We start from the raw sequence: 12,537 nt of genomic DNA, 5'->3' as shown, positions 1-12,537 counted from the left end.
TTTATTTTTTTGAAAGTTTATTATATATTTATGGCATCACGTTCAGGCCTATTTGACTTGAAAAAAAAAGCAATCTCATTTTTTGGATAACTTTAAATTTTTTATTTCATTACACAATTAGTTCTAAAAATAATTATTGTTTATCACACTTTTCTTGTTTGATATGCTTAATGTGTCAATATTTTCTATAAATTTTATGTTTTTTTTGTGTTTCTATCTATATTTTAAAAATTTATTATTTAATTATGATAGCATTGGTTAATCCATTTATTCAAATGATTGGACCATTAGTAGATTTGACTGAATTTAATTTTAACCCAGACCAACCCTAGGCATTGGACCTAAGGCTTTAGACCAAAGTCAAGCCTAAATTGTCAAACTTGGGCCCAAATTGCATTAAAATTAGATGTGCTTGGATTAGTTTTAGACTTGGTTCTATCAATTAGCCCTATGACAAAATTTGACATAAAATGTATTTGTACTAGCAGGGACCCGTGCGATTCATTGGATTTATCAAATGAAAATGAAATAACCAAAACTTATAACTAAGGAAAGAATGCAATGTTATTTAAAATAATTAAAATTTATTTTTAATATTTTGTTAAAAAATATTTTATTAATTTATAATTTTGGATTAATTATATTAATATTTTTTAACAAAATAATAAATTATTGCTAATTATTTAATAATTTAATTTTTTTCCATATTATTTGTTAGTGTTCTATTTTTTATTTTTACTTTATTAATGATTAAATGTTCCATTTTTTTGTAAGTATCATTTAAATATTTCAAATACTTAAATATCAGTAAATATATAAAATTAGGTTAAAGTCATAATTAAATTAATCTATAGTTAACATTTTTAGTCATAATTAAATTGATCTAAGCCCAAACTCAAGGTTTAAGACTTTGGATTAGGCTTGGAATAATCTTCATCCTAACCCAACCCACCCAAGTTGCACACATCGTAACATTCATAATTGGGTTAAACCAAACCAAGTGCAACCCATGCATGCATTATTTTTTGGGATTTAACTATTTTTAGATAATATTGAAGTCAAATGAGCTATGAGGGATGGGCTACTCCCATTGATTTTAATTTTGATAGTGTATTAGCAATTTTTAAGGTTGCCTGGCCTAGCTAAACCCACACCTTAAGTGTAATAATATTTGTCTAGGCCTATAAGTACTCCCATTGATTTTAATTTTGATAGTGTATTAGCAATTTTTAAGGTTGCCTGGCCTAGCTAAACCCACACCTTAAGTGTAATAATATTTGTCTAGGCCTATAAGCTTGTTCGTGTTAATTATAAAACTATAACTTTTTTAAATTAATTTTTTTATTGAATCCTAGTTTAATATAAAAATATATAATATTTTATATATTAATATAAAATTTTTTATCTAAATATTATATAATAATATTTACTATATATACATATAACTTTCAAGTTAAGCTTATTAAGGGTTGCTTGGTTTGGGCCCTATCCACTAGTGCTGTCATTGGACTTCGAAATTTCGATACCCAATTAGACTTCGAATCCGATTATCTCAGATTTGGATGTTAAAACTTAGAACTTGCATCTAATTAATAATTCAATTGGATGTGGATTTAACCCCATCCAATTTGATTAAAATACACATCTGATAAAAAATATTATTTTGTAGATATGTAGTATAATTATGTATAGACATAGATATTATGTGTAATTATTCATATATGCACTTATACCCGCATTATGTGTGGGCTTGGTGTATATTTGAGCTAAACTTAACTTAGAAGAAAATATTTGCTAGAGCCCAAGTTTAGACTAATTAGTTATAAATGATCATCCCTAAGAAAATATTTTTATATGGAATACCCAAGTATCATATTAATATTAATTATACTTAAATATAATTATATTTTTATTAATTATAGTTATTACTTATTAGGTTTCAAATTTTATATAGATTATTATTATTATTATTTATTATTATTATTATTATTATATGTGTTAAAATATGTTGTATTGTATATAACACGTTACAGTTTTCATTAATTTTTTATTTTTATATCATTTTTAATGGGTCATCTATCTCTTGCATAATATGGGCACTATACATAGTAAAATTTCAGATCATGAAAATTATTAATTTTAACACTATCAATAAATCACTCAAAATTTAAATATACATTATAATATCCCATATACATTATAAATATCATAATTACTAGCATGGTACCTATTGATTATTGGACTAAAAAATATATTAAATTCAAGAGTATTTTTTGATAAACACCCTTATTGCCCATAATCGATAATTCCACAAGTAGGTGGAAATTCCATAAAATGCAAAATGATACATTTATGCTCACTAGTAAGTGTGCACGTGTTTTGCACGTGACAATTGTATATTATGATAATGATAGTAGTAATGTATTTGGAATTTTCTATAAAATTCATGTTTCTTTTATTTTTATTATTAATTAGATGTAAATTGCAAAATCCAAATCCAATTATGTAAACATCTCATATTAAGTTGCAAAGTTTTATGTATCTTTGTTAGGCTTACATATTTGGTTGAAATCTTCTTTTTGTAATGTTGTATCTTCTTAGTTTATATTTTTTTTGTTCATTTATTAAAGAAATATAAGATTTAAAGAGAGGGAATTGAATGAGGTGAAAAGTAATGGTTCAAATTGCATTTTAAACCTCACAACTAAATATAGGCTAAATACAAAAATGGGTGTTTTAGTAAAAAAAAAGTTCCACGATCTTATTCATATATTTAATAGAAGTGTAAATATAGAATTATAAATGTGTTCAATTTTTTCTATAATTTTTTTTATTTCTATATGTGAAAATAATTTTGATGTCACATTTATTTTTTGTTTAATGTGATAAACGTTGATATTCTACATGTACCTGGATTTTTTTTATAAAATTTATGCAATTTTTTTTTTCATTTTTGTGTTTTATATTTTATTGATTTTTATTATTTAATTATGACATTAAAGGTTGAAAATTTTGACCCAAAAGTTGAACTATTGATCTCCACCAAATAGGAAAATAATTTCATTTTGGTCAGTTTTAGATTATGTATTTCATTTTCGTCATCAATAAAAATAATTTTTGTTTATTATACTTATTTTTTAATTAGATTAACAAAAATATCATAAAATATGTCTAATTTTTTCTATTTTAAAATTTTTATTATTTGACTACGACTTTTTGGGTTGACTAATTTTATTTAGATGGTTGAATTGCTTAATTACCAATTGGATAAAGAATGATTTTGTTTTTGAGTCTACTTTAAAATATATGAATTTATATTGTTAAAAGTTTTGGACATAGATCTAATTAGTAGCACTTATTAGTAAGAAAATAACTTAAATATATGATTTAATAAGAGGGAATGAGAGTTAATATCTTAAATATAAGACTTAATGAGAGGGAATTAAATGAGGTAAAAAAGAAATAATTGAATTAAATTTTCTACCCTCTAGACATTGACTAAATACACAAAATATGGGCATTTTAGTCAATAAAAAATCTACACGCTCATTCATACTTTTAATAATAGTATAAATTTTAGTAATTATCAAAATTGGGTCCTACACCGTGTCTTTTATTACCTATAAGTAAAATATTTAGGTTGCATAGGACTTTAAAAAACTTTTTCAAGATAAAAAAAAAACATTTTCTTTTGCTAATATGGTATTACCTTATGGTTTAAAGTTTAGTTATATATATGTACCATTTATAAAAATGAGGATGGTAATAATTTTTAGTAAAAAAGCTTGATTTTACTTTCCCTTTTTACCCTTTATTTGTTTTTCCAGTATATCATGATTCATTAGGTCATACGTTGTCCATCAAACTTTTTCCATCAATAAAAAATGAGAATGCAAACTGTTAACATGGTTGTATCTTAATTTTACTTTCCATATTTACCCTCAACAAATTTTGTTTTCCAATGTTCTTTTTTGGTCATTCAAATATTTGATCTTTTCATAAATGGCCACGTATGTTGTCCGGTGGTGACCTTATTGCTGCTTACTATTTTCATTTAACTTATTGCAACCGTCTATAAATTCTCATCAATTACACACATGAAATATAAGGACTGCTAAATGGTGATTAGAGATCTCATTACTGATAATTTATCATTATTTATGTTTTCGTTGAAATCATATATCAATCCTATAAATTCACCCTAATATTAAGAATAAAAGTTAAAAATTCGTGAATCTCACTTAAGATTAACATAGTGCATGTAAAATCATCTAAACACCAAAACTTGAAAAGAATACAAAAGACACTTCTTATTGAATTAATATTAATTTTAGTTAGATAATAAGAATCTTATTATAGGCTTAGTATTAATTTAGTATTAAAAAAATGAGAATGTTGCAATTGGTTTGGTCAAAACACCCTGATTTTACTTTCCAACTTTACCCTCAGCTTTCTACTTTTTTCCCATTGTATATATTTCCATTGTAAAATAATTATGAAAAACATAAAATGAAGAAAATAATATAAATTACAAAAAAACAAAGAAATACATAGAAAAATTACTAAAAAATATAGAAATTCATAGAAATTTCTATACCATACTAAAAAAATGAGAATGTTGCAATTGGTTTGGTCAAAACACCCTAATTTTACTTTTCAACTTTACCCTTAACTTTCTATTTTTTCCCATTGTATATATTGCCATTGCAAAATAATTATGAAAAATATAAAATGAAGAAAATAATATAAATTACAATAAAACAAATAAATACATAGGCAATTTACTAAAAAATATTAAAATTCATAGAAATTTCTATACCATACTAAAAAAATGAGAATGTTGCAATTGGTTTGGTCAAAACACCTTGATTTTACTTTCCAACTTTACCCTCAACTTTCTATTATTTTTACATTGTATATATGTCATTGCAAAATAATCATGAAAAAACACATAGAATGGAGAAATAATATAAATTACAAAAAACTAAGAAATGCATAGAAAATTTACAAAAATATAGAAAATCATAAAAATTGAAAAAAAAATATAAATTACAAATCTATATCTATACCATACCAAAAGATGAGAATGTTGCAATTGGTTTGGTCAGAAAACCCTGATTTTACTTTCTAACTTTACCCTCAAGTTTTTATTTTTTTTCCATTGTATATATTGTCATTGCAAAATAATTGTGAAAATACACAAAAAAATGAAGAAAATAATATAAATTACAAAAAAACAAAGAAACATAGAGAAAATTTATAAAAGAAAAATAAGAAATCATAAAAATTGAAGAAAAAACATAAATTACAAAAAACAAAGAAAAACCATAAAATACAGAAAAATGAACAAAAATGGTAGGATAAAATAAAAATTTATATCTACGACCATACAATTCTACCCCTTAGTTTTTGGGTTTTTCCAACATAAATCCCAATTCTATATGAGGGTGCATGATAGTAATTGGCAAAAAGAAAAAAAAAAAAACCATTGTCCTTTCTAAAAAGCCATTAGATGGGCACCTGACCCATCAACTTGTTAATGACCCATTTTGGGTTCAACCCAACCCAACCTGCCCAACCCATTAATTTTTCACATAATACATGAATTCTAGAAAAGTATAACTATAAAAAGTACATAATATACAAATAAAGATAGAAAGTGTAGGAAATAACATAAATTAAAGAAAAAATAAAAAATGCAAAATAATTATGAAAAACACAAAAAATGAAGAAAATAATATAAATTACAAAAATAAAGAAATATACAAAAAATGTAGAAATTCATAAAAGTTGATGAAAAATAAAAAAATTACAATAAACAAAGAAAACCATAAATTATAGAAAAACGAATAGAAATTGTAGAATAAAACAAAAATTTAAGAAAAATATAAAAATGAAAAAATATAACAAAAATTACACAAAAATACAGAAATTTCATTCCATGGGCCCTAGACATGTTTGTCAGTTGGGCCCACGTCTTATAAGGGCATTTGTCCACTGAGATTGTATGTTATCATGTGTGTGGTTGTTAAGTAGGGCCTACGACTCATGTCCTTAGACTGCGACACATTATGGATCATTTGATTATTTTATTCTTGGACAAATGTGTGGAGATGATCAATGTACCTAAAAGGTGTTTGCATACATGTTGCTCTAGTGGTTGGTTGATAAATTTTGCTTCCAACTAATTTCATTATCTCCTTTTAGTTAAAAAGTAAGAAGAAAATGTTTTCAAGCTTAAATATAAGTTATTTAATAGTCATCTTAGATAATGACTTCTGTCATTCAATAGTTAATTGAGTAAATTAATATAATAGCTTAGTTTACTTCTAACCATTAATAGTAATTATTTTCATAGGTTTTAAGTTATTACAAAACAGGAGATCGGTTAAGAGTGGCATCTCCAATTCTCCATAAATTTTGCATTTCATTGGTATGAACTGTATCTACATATAATGTTGTTGAATGTAATTTTGTCATTGATTTGGTGCATTAATATTTCAATCTAATGCATTTGCAACTAACATTTTATAATTATAAAATTCAGCCTAATCAAACATCACCATCAATATCAAATACCCGTGCACCGCACGGGCCATTCCACTACTGTGTGTATACATATATATATCAAACACAAAGTGGAACTACCTTTCATGAATCCGGATTAACTATACTTGTTGGCTGCCTTAGGGTCTTAGGTTCTATTTGGGAAAAGTGCAAACACAAATATATTTGGTGCAAAACCTTATATACAATACAGTATTTGTAAACCTTGTATTTACATTATACATATTTGTATATGTATCTTCCTAAGCTGAGTCATAGGAGCTGTTTAACCAATATGTTACATCCTACATTGAGAGCAGATTAATTGAAATTGAACGTTATGTTTCGGATCATACCCTACAGGCTGAAACATATCTAGCAATCAAATAGGGTTCAAGTCAGGCGGGTTGGGCTGGATTTATGGTCAGCCTAGGCCCAGCCTTGAAATTTGGGCTTATGGCCCAAGCCCCAGGTCAAGTTTGATCTTTCCAATCCAAACCAGCCCATATTGTAATTTGATGCATTTGGATTAGGTTTGGGTCAGGTTGAGCTCGGGTTGATCAATGAACCCGTTCTAAAATTATATATACATGTATGCATTTATACAAATATGTAAACATAAATTACATATTTACATATGTATGCATGAATGTGTATAGTTGGGCCAAGCTCGGATAGAATCTGCACTATCTAAGGACTATGCTTGGGCCTGACCCAAAAAAAAAAAAATCGGAATATTTTGGCTTGAGCCTAACCAAAAAACTGAAAAATTCAAGCCCGTTCCATGTAAAATTTCAGTCTGAATCCGTTTAGATTCTAGTTGAGCCCGCCCAAATTGCAACCCTACTGTCAAATTCAGCTCATCCATTTTCCCTACATCAGCTATGCTGCCTATGCAGTCAAAAGCGAGAGGAGTGGCTATGGGGAATATACACTTGATGGCTGAGGCTGACGCAGTGCCTTAATACTGGTTAAACAGCCCTTAACAAAGCCCTCAAGTGCAGCTACTCCAGACTCACCTTTTGCTTCTTTATGTTACCAAACAGAAATACCACTCTTGTCTGACTTGGACTGGACAGAAAATTGTTTTAGTTAAACTAGGTCATGTGGGTTGGAAGGTTGGGGCCCGGATTGGATGGATCAGGTTGGATCCATTAAGTTGCACCTCTAATTGATGGTGCTTGGATTAGAAGAAAGGAGATTCTATTTGCATTTTATTGGAGGTAGCAAGACAATGCTCTCACCACGTGGCAGCAGATGCAAGTCCCTACTTTAGGACTCCAGAAGCTGTTTGTCATATTGTTCATGGATGATGTGGCAATTGTTTTTATTTTGATAAGATAGAATCATACATTTTAAGGATAAATCTTCCACAACAGTGTTAAAAAGAGACATCCACCTAGAAAGCTGACCTTCGGCTTATATGTTTGATGGTTTAATAAAACATTCAAAACCATGAAAAACCCAAGGAACCATCCAGTTATGTAGTTAATAATATATAAAGATATAATTTTCTTTGTAATATATCAGATAGTTTTATCTGCACCAGGGGTGCTCATGAGAGCCCGAAAAAACAAACCAAAACCAACAATCTGGACCAAAACATCCGGTTAATTAAATGAACCAATTAATTTGATTTCAGTCAACCTATGAAAAAAATTGCATTTAACTGAACCGCCCTGTATATGTATTATATTTGTATTTATAACATATGTTATATATCTTTCTGTATGTTTTTCTTATAATATATACTATAATATAAAAAGACCAAAAAAATAAAAAAACAAATCAATTAATCAATCAATCGGTTAATCTGGATTGGTTTCAGTTCACAAATATTGAAAAACTGAAAGATTTGGTTCAGTTTTTAAAACATGGTCATGGTTCATATGGTTCATTAAATGTGTTGGTTGGGTCAAGATCCAATTATCCTGATTAATAATCAAACCAATTAATATTTGGTTTAAAACTGGTCCGCCCTGTCCCAAATCAGACCAGATTTATTGACATTTATACCATTTGGGTCACCAGTCTACCAGTTAGACCATCTGGATCAAAGACACGTTAAAAACAGTACTTCTGAAAGGATGAGACTGGATCTGCTTCTCACATAGGGCACCTCAAACCGACATCACACACACATCCTACCATGCATTGAAAACATCTCCCGTATTTATAAGTTATTATTCATGGCAGATGTTTCCAATGCACAGTGGTTGAACCTGTGAGGCATCCATGTGTGAGAAGCAGATCCCGTTCCCGGAAAGGATTCTCTTGAAGTTCTTCAGATAACTCCAACGCCAACATCTGACATGTGACATCTCTCTATCTCTTTTCCTTTAGCCAATAGACAGCAGGCACCAAAAATGGGAGATCAATAGTCATCAGCTCACGATTGCCCAAGGCATACATATTTGATCCTATCCATACTATGGTCAAGCCTTTGGCCACCCTCTTAATTCATGGTTTCATCCCATTGGCCCAAAATCCCAACTTACAGGAGATGAGGTATTTATGCAAAAAACTGGTAAAGCCTATGGTTCATGCAGTCTTAGGAGTGCTCACAAGCCAAGTCTTTTACGAGCTATTTGAGTCCAGTTTGTAAAAAACTCAGTTCGGTTTGGTTTAAATTGAGCTTTGAGCCAAATTTGAGTTCGATATATAGGCTCATTTGCTAATCGAGTCGAGTTCGAGCCCAGTGAAGTTTGACTTGTGAATCTCACGAGCCTACTATTGAATAAATAATTTTTATTATATATAAATACATACATACATATATATATATATATATATATATATATATATAATAAATAGTTTTATTATATATATAATAGTCTTTTTATTTTTTATGTATAATAGCAAATAATTTTTATAATTCTTAATTTTTTGTTTGAAAATAAAAAAAAAAATTATACATATAATTTTTATTTTTCAAAAAAAAAAGGCAAATAGTCGAGTTTGAGCCGAATTGAACTTAAACTTACAAACTATGAATCAAGTCGAGCTCAAGCTCAAGTCTCTAGCTCTAATCGAGCTCGAGCCTAATACTATTTCTACGAGCTGAGCAAATAATCAACTCGGCTCGACTTAAATCTACCCCTATAGAGAATCTAAAGGTCCATTAATAGCCATTGTTAGAAAGGTCCAATACAGAGAGAGACTTTCAACTAAAAGTAAGCTTTTGTTAGTCCAATTTGAGAGTGGATTACATGGAATAAAGGCAGCCTTGTGTGGATTAGATATCCTATCTTGTTAAAAAAGAATGAAATAATGAGTCGGCCTGTCCAATTCAAAGATCGAGGCTTGGAAAGTAGCTGCACAGTGTCTGATTCATTTCAGACCATAATGGGTTAGATCAGTCTATTAGCTCCGCCCTTGCCTAAAGCTTGAAAGCTTGAATTGGACCCAAGTCCCATTGTACCTGTTCACAGGCCGGGTTTTATTTCATTATTAATAGAAAATGTTCAGGTCTAAGCCCGAGCCTGAAACCCGGTTTGGAAATTAGGTAGGAAAAACTCCTCTATGGTAAATAAAAGGGAAACTAAGCAAATATATTTTTCTAGAGGTAGATATATTAATATATATTTCTATTAAAGTTATATATATTATCAGATTAGGTTTATTCGAGAAATCCTAAGCCTGACCGAAAAATAATTATACCTAATGTTTAGAGCTTGAATCCAAGCCCACGGGCCTTAAATAATGTCCAAGTCTAATAAAAAATAGACCAAATCGGACAAACCAGCCAAGGATACCTGGCCCATGAACCATGAATAGGTGTAGGTCCAAACTGATAATGTGCAGCATGGGTGGTGTTAATTGAACTGGATTTGGCCCAACCCGATCCAGTTTAATGTGAGTTCATTGCAAATGGATCAGGTCCAATCCAATTCAATGAATATTTTGTACCATTTTGGACCAGTCAAAATAAAATATTTTTAGTTGTAGGGTTAGCAGTGCCCATGTTTGAAAATTTTAACTCAAGACGAGGGCTGGTATTTGCAGTTCATGGGTCTATTTCCAAGTTATAGAGGCTTGGCCTTGGGTTTTGTGTATAGTCCCAATCTGACTTACAATATATTCATATTATAAGTTTATACGTACATACATACATATATATGTTATTTATATTATATTTTTTAACACCTTAGTTCAATATATTATTACAAGGGAGAGATTGAAGGATGCCACCTATAGAATTAAAGCAAGGCAGACAAAATTTGGAGGAAGAGGATGCATTCAAAGTCTCATGTAATGAGCAAATACCACTTGAATTAAACAGAAAATTCTATAATATAGTTGAGAGGCCAGTTATGTTGTATGTAAACTTGTAAAGTATAATATTGGGCAATCAAGAAACAATGTGACAAAAAATAAATGTGGCTGAAATGCATTTGTTGAGATGGATGGGCGAAAAAACTAAAAAGTAATGGAATCAAATGTAGTTATTTGAACAAACCTAGGAATAGCTTCAATAAGAAATAAAATGAGAAGAAGTAGACTATGATGATTTGATTATATACATAGAAGACCATCAACAATAGCCATATGAAGAAGTGATCTATTGCAGGTGAAGGGGAGTAGGGATAGATCAAAAAGGACATGGGTTGAAATAATAAGAAATGATTTAAGAGCTCATAAGTTAACAATGGCATTAAACAAAACAAAAATAGCAAAATAGGATTTATGTAGTTGATCCCATATAAGGCCGGCCCATGTAGGGGTGCAATTTGGGTAAGTGTTTTTAATCGATAGTCAAGGTTCAAAGTATCGGAAACACTATGCGTATCGGAAAAGTAAATTTAAGAGACGTATCGAGATACACCTTGGATATGTATGGATACAGACGAAAAATTAAGATGCACATAGAAACACATGGAAATTCTATAAATACTATAATAAATCATAAATAAACATCAATATCACTAAATATAAGACATAAATGAGCTATTTATGCATATAAATAGCACTTTTTAGTGGATTTTATGAAAAAAAAACATATTATGATCAATAAACGGGAAGTCGAGAACAAAAACATACTATCTAATTATGGACATAATAGATCAAGTAATTATTTTGCATGTTTTATTCTAAATTTCTAAAAAAGTAATTATTTATTTTTATTCAAATAATTATTTTGCATGCTTTATTCTAAAAATTAAATTAAAATTAAGAATAGTAAATATATAACAAAAAATTGAATGGATTTATGGACATAATAATAGATGAAATAATTATTTTGCATATTTTATTCTAAAAGTAAACTAAAAAAAATAAATAAATATCAATGATTCAATGTTTTAAAACACAGAGGTGTTCCACTACCTAGAGGGGTGAAGCATAATTCAAAACGCAAGAGGCATAAGTTTCCTTAAGAGGAGGAAGAAGGAAAGGGGGGATTTCATTTTTTTTTCTTTATCTTTAATAAGAATCTTTTATATTAAAAAATGCATAGCATTTGTTAAAAGGGGGGTCTTGTCGAAGCGAAGGCGAGTGAGCGAAGCGGAGCAAGACCCCTCAACTCTAAAAAATAAAATTGGGCTACAATGAAAAGGGGGGATGGGGGGGTCTGGGGAGCAAAGCCCCCCAGCCAAAGGGGCAGGGGGCAAACCATTTTCTTTTCCCTTATCTTTTTTAACAATGGCTGAAAATGTAAAAAAATTGAAAAAACATATTTATTTTCACTCATTTTTACACGACCTTGAAAAACTTATTAAATCTTGGCATCTTGCAAATTTATAAATCTTTTTGGTAAATTTTTACAAGATTTGAGTCTTTAGAAATGTTAAAATGCTTTTTGGAGGGTTTGGGACTCTTTTGAAATCACTTCTATTTGTGTTTTAACAATAGTAAAATCATTGTGTATCGATCGATACACTATCGTATCGGTTGCGTATTGGCCAATACACGACCGAAACTCACCGATACAACATCGATACAACGTCAATACGCCTTCGGCACGACGAAAAGGAAATGCATGATTGATTTCGA

Source organism: Nelumbo lutea, chromosome 5 (assembly GCF_056320005.1).
Source record: "Nelumbo lutea isolate HS-2025 chromosome 5, American lotus-T2T, whole genome shotgun sequence".
In the NCBI taxonomy this organism is placed as follows: domain Eukaryota; kingdom Viridiplantae; phylum Streptophyta; class Magnoliopsida; order Proteales; family Nelumbonaceae; genus Nelumbo; species Nelumbo lutea.
The sequence above is the reverse complement of the archived record's forward strand: the minus strand, read 5'-3'. Positions refer to the sequence as shown.